Source organism: Temnothorax longispinosus, chromosome 11 (assembly GCF_030848805.1).
Source record: "Temnothorax longispinosus isolate EJ_2023e chromosome 11, Tlon_JGU_v1, whole genome shotgun sequence".
Lineage (NCBI taxonomy): Eukaryota > Metazoa > Arthropoda > Insecta > Hymenoptera > Formicidae > Temnothorax > Temnothorax longispinosus.
The window spans coordinates 19,763,791-19,769,790 of record NC_092368.1 but is presented as its reverse complement, the minus strand read 5'-3'; the positions used below and the strand labels follow the sequence as shown (position 1 = coordinate 19,769,790).

The 6,000-nt window shown below is 31.1% G+C and overlaps 1 long non-coding RNA gene across 1 annotated transcript in view; it reads left to right on the top strand.

Annotated features, from left to right (window-relative positions):
* The window catches only part of LOC139822395 (uncharacterized), a 68,832-nt gene that overhangs the window by 7,785 nt on the left and 55,047 nt on the right, over positions 1 to 6,000 (top strand). The gene's annotated exons all lie outside the window — the stretch shown is intronic.

Here is a 6,000-nt window from a genome sequence, read left to right as displayed (position 1 = left end):
TTACGTGGTAGACTACTTCTTAATTTAATGTGAGTGTTTTATATAGTCTACATATGTATAACCAGCGCAAATATATAATTTTTCAAAAATCATCTTAAGAAACAAATTCAGTTTAAAAAGAGTAATAAAATAATAATGTTATATTTTTAAATGTTTTAAAAAATTTTTTTAATGTATGAAGAATTTAAATTGTTTTACGTTGATCGAAATAACCTTGAAGAGTTTTTAATTTATTTACGCCCTGATGTTTCTTTTCTATCGAAATCCCGACTAGGTTTTAAAATAAATAAATCTCTATTTTAATAATCGCTACCTTGATCAAGTCCCATCAAGGCCCTTATTAAGTTTCCTTATTCAGGCCACACATTAATTGAGCTACCCAAAATTGATATCGCCCTACTGGGACCTAACCTGGCAATAATGTGGAAATCCTTATTAGGGAACCCACGTTTAAGCCCTTAAAGGCCCCGAAGTTTATTAAGGTTGCCTTAACAATTTTCCACACGGGATGTTGTACAGAATTATTATGTTACAATTTTTACTTACTGTTTGTATAAATATATTTGGACACCCTTCTAAAATATGTCACGCGATAGTAAATGTTGCAACATGAGCATGCAGTAAATGGGATGCTACAATTTGTATTACACAGTAGTACATTAAATATATTTAAAATAAGTTTATTATATAACATATCCATAAATTCGTGATTACGTCTATCGTAGGCATAGACGTAAAGTAAGGCAGAGAAAACCGTATACATAACTATGACTACAATAGACGTAAGAGTCTATGTTTCGTTCTCTGCAGCCAAAAAAATTAATTTCAAGTTTGAATTGAACGTTTTTCAATCAAAAACAAAATTCTATCAAAACAAAATTAATATATTGGTAAATTGCAGATAATATTTATCATAATTTATACTCTTTTATTTGTTAATAATAAGCATCCAGAAATTTATGAACGATTATTTAATTATTTGTAGTCTTACCTTTAAAATGATGAGGCAAATACAAGAGTGAATTAATTTCAGAAGGGCTATCGACTTGGTCTTGAACTTCAGCAAAGTAAGAATTTAATTTGAAAGATTTGTACTGATTTTGAACTATAAATAAATCCATTATTTCGAAATGTACGAAAATCTAAAGATAAGAAAATTTGATATAATTCATAATATTCAGAAAAAATGCTTAAAGCTATATGTACTAACATGTACAAGTCGGTACTTGGTATAGCAAGAGTTTCAAAAATTTTATTTATGGCTTTGTTATTTAGTTTAACCCTTTGTTGCATAGTTACTTACATATGAGAAACACGCCTGTCTTTTCTGCAGTTCTTTCGTGTTTTTACACATTCCATAATCAAACCAATTGGTTTGTGTAATACATTTGGTATCTTTATGTTCTTGAAACATATATTCTCAATTATAGAAAAAACCTATCTCAAGTATAAAATGTTAGTTATATAAGCCATAGTTAATTCTTTAAAAATTAATGGCCATATTGAATCTGTTATCTTGACTTTTTAAATTTCAAACTAACGATCCCAAAAACACCCATCTACTAAAATTCAGTAAAATATATTTTTAAAAAAAGATTGCGCAACAAAGGGTTAAACATAGTAAATTGTATCTAACATAATGTACAATAAAACTGTACATTAAAATTAATGTCATTAAAATTAATGAGAACAAATTCTTGTACATTCTTTTCTGTACTATTGTTATTTAAACGTATTTTTACCAATCTCTTTTTAACCCTTTTCGGTCACACTTCCCGAGAATCCCGTACCGGTCACACTGGGTGAAATACACTCCCAGCGTGTTTGCACGTGTATAAAAAATTGTAGGTGACCTTAAGGAAAAAAAAAATATCTTGTTGTAGTTTAAGGTAGTCGTCTCGTCAGGGCATGTATTAGATAAAGTTTTCGATTTCGGATTTTATATCAAATTATATTATCAGCTTTGCAGTCGATTTTTTCTGTGGCTCCTTACCGACTATTTACTCTAGAAAATCGATCTCGAAAATCACAAATTTTGCATTACTTCATACAGAAAAGAAGGCTCTATCACGGTTTCAATCACATATTTTCGTATTTTTTGATTAGATGAAGTGAGAAAAAAACATTGCTTTTTGTACATTAGATTTCGAAGAATCCGATGCAACCATAAAATATATAGGTTACCGGAGATTTCGCTGCTAATTTTTTAGTTTATTTTAGTGAAAATGCGGTAATCGAGCAGACATTTTTTGGTCGAGGTGAGGTTGGGAAGACTTGGCAACGCCGCTGGCTAATCACTGTAGTTGCAGGTTATGGGGCTCGTCTTTCTTAGCCGAATTGGATAGTGATTAACACCCCTGTCATGCGTTTTGAAACCCTTTCTCAGTAATTGTAAAAATTTAATCGAAAAGAAGATGATAACCTTTCTCGACGACTCGCATGATCAGCTGATCAAAACGGAGTCAAATGAGAAAAATCACATAATTTGGAAAAAGTAACATACTTTGTCACGTATGAAATTTTACACCATAATTCATAAAATTATTTTTCCCTTAGCAAAAATTGCCTGAAATATATTTCTGAACGTGAAAACCTACAAACAGTCACATGACTAGCACGTAGCGAGACGCCTACCTTAAGTCTTCCTTAAAAAGACTGTATAGGTTTGATTTGCAAAAAATTAATTTAACATATGTAAAAAAATTGTTGAAAAAAAAGTCGGAAAAATAACTTTTCACAAAAACTAATGTGACTTTTTCAATTTTTAAGATATTTTAATTTTTCAAACGGTTTTTTCATCCTCAGATGACACACTTTTCACTCATTATTGCAGTTTATGCGGCCGTTCCAAAAAGTATGTTGATTTTGAGGTATGAAGGTGCGATTTTTTGCAGAAAAAAAATGCCGAGAGAAAACTAACGGGCCGAAAAATATACCACCGACGAGGATCGATACTTGAAGGTCCCAACTACCTGTAAATAGCGGCACAAGGCCCATTTTCATTGGTTTACTGGGTCGTTTTCGAAGTCAAAAAAACGCTGGGGTGTAGACCCCATAGTGTGACCGTTAAGGGTTAATACTTCAATTTTAATAAAAATTTGAAAAAAAATAGCGGAATGTTGAAACTGGGTTTATCACTAATCATATGTAGAAAAAACGTAAACGTTTATTGTCTGTTATATAAAAGCAAAATTGAAACCGTTATTAGTACAGTCGAGTTTATATTTGAATATTCGTACTCACTAATATGAGCGCCTGAAAAAAATAGTTTCTTCAGGAATAGTTTTGAACAAATTTTAAAATTTGTTAATAATCACTTAAAATTATGTAAACAAAACATGTAATATTCTACCCTGATTTGTATTTTCTTGCAATATTAAAACATTGCGATAGAATCGTAATAAATCGATATCAAAACGTGCATGTACTTAATCGAAATTTACCTAAATAGAACAGAAAAAACTTAACGCAAAATAAATAGATTTCTTAATGGCACATTTCAAATATGATTACTTCAAATACTTATGAAATACACACAGATAATTACGCGAGATAAAACTTCACAAACGCGCGCCGTTATCGAAGAAGACGCCGCGCTATCACTGACGCAGCAACATTCGAACGAGCAGGTATAGTGTTACGAGACGCTTCGCATACCGTCACGTACGTTACTTTCCCATCGATTTCTTCTCTGCACACTGAAAAAAATATATAGTCAAAAATACCATAATTTTACTATAATTTATAGTATCCTGCGGCGCCAAGCATATAAAATAGTGCTCTTTACTTAAAAAAACATAGTTGATATAACATGAAAATATAGTTCGTAAAATTATAATATTCATTTCGTATAACGATATGGGTATGGTTGTCATTACTAAATTTGATAACTCTTTTTAAATCGAGTAATTAAGTAAATTTAAATTTTTATTAAAACAAAAGGATTAAAAATAATTTGCATGTTAAATTTAATATTGGTATAATATAAAAATTATTATTACACATTTATGCATATTATTTTAACAAGATATAAATATTATATTAATATTATACACATTGTATTAATAGATTTATATTAATCAAATTGCGTATTCGTCAAATTAAGGTGTAAGTTATAATGTGTCCATTCTAAAACTCTTAATTGAATAAAATTAATCGATTTAGATGACGCTATAATAAATCCATAAAACGAAATTCGATATGCGATAGTAATCCGCATTCATCGAAATTTAAAGAACAGAATATTCGGCATACATTGATCTTATAACTTTAAATATTATAAATGGCAAGACGGTTGGCACGCGGCACCCCCCGGCGCTTGTTTTCGTTACGCACACAATAGACCGTGTCATACTCCGCGCCCCGCGGCCCCCGCGCCATGTTTGCGGAAGGTCGCCGCGACGCCGCACTATCATTCTCGTCCCGACCATCGAATGAACAGGCACCCGTGCGTGTCGTTCCGTGCGTAGAGTTCTTACTTCTCTTCCTTTGTACATATTGCATCGCATTTCGAGGCACTGATCGTTCATTGCGAAGTCTCGCTCGTGTCTCGCGAGTATTTATCCATAGAGATCGAAAAGAAGAGAAAAGATCGAGGAAAAGATCCAAATTCCAAATTGATGTTTCTCCGCGATTTACTTACCGAACGATGATTATTGCTCTAATTCAAATGCATCCCGTGTCGTGTTTCGGTTTATTCATCAAATTGAAAATAATTTACGATCGCTTATCGCTTTCAATTGTGCAGAACGATATGCAAATCATACGCGAATCATTGTACGTGATATAGATGACGGAACCGTGGTTAATTAGTTTCACATTTGATCGTGTTTTCGCGAGTGTTGTCTCATGAACGTGCAACGAAGCAACATGAGAGAAGGATGAATCCTGGGAGGCATTAGATTCATCGTATCGGTGGTGAATGTATAAGTAGTTCTCTTTTAATCCTTGGTTGCCATCATGCATGCGTTTCCGCGCGTTAAGTATAACGCGCGTCAAACATGCGTTACCCCTCCATAGATTACCCCAATCAAGTGCGTGTTTTTTTCAAATGCGTGCGTTTGACGCGCAATTAAACGCACGACAACGCGTGTATGGAAACCAGGGATAACTTATTAAGAGGTAATGGATCTGTGAATATTGTAGTTAGATATAACATTTCATAGATTCATTGTCTTGAAATGGATGGGCTAGGCCAAATTAGTATAAATGTTTAATCTTGGAACACGTCCGTTGATTCAGTAATGCACACAGAAAGCTCACAGAATAGAGATCACAGATATTGTTATTATCGACGCATTTATTGGTCATTTACTTGCACATTGAGATCTCATTACACGACAGAATAGTACATATATACAAGCTATTTGGAACTTATAGCAAATTTAATCTGGCAAAGATAAATTAAAAAAAAAAAGAAAATTTTTTACAGAAATATGTTTAATAAAAAACCGTAAAAGCAGTAATATATAGTAATTTTTGCAAAAGAAAAATTATCTTTAAATATCTGATACAGATCTCTTTTTTTACATTTTTTGCTAAGCACTTTATTCGCAGATAAATTTTCAGGAAAAATGCAATAAAGGAACTATCGCAAAGAAAAAATAAATTAAAAATTATTAGAATTAATATATTATTTTTAATATGAATGCATTGATTTAATTTTTAAGCTTAATATTTTAATAAATAAAAAATAAAAAAGAAAGAAGTGGATATAATAAAAATGGAAATAAGTGAAATATTGGATATATTTAAAATATAAAGATTGGAATAGAAAATCTTTTATTTAATTTTCTTCGTGATATTTGCATTCTGGATGAAAAAGATTTGGAACAAAATATTTATTGTATCGTATACGTTTATAAAATAATAAATAAAATAATAAATTATATTATTTATAGAGTAGGGAAAAAATATTGTAATATGTTACTGAAATATGTACATATATTATATTATTTTCTTTTTTTTTCTTTTAAATATATATTTTAAGTAAAGTCCGAT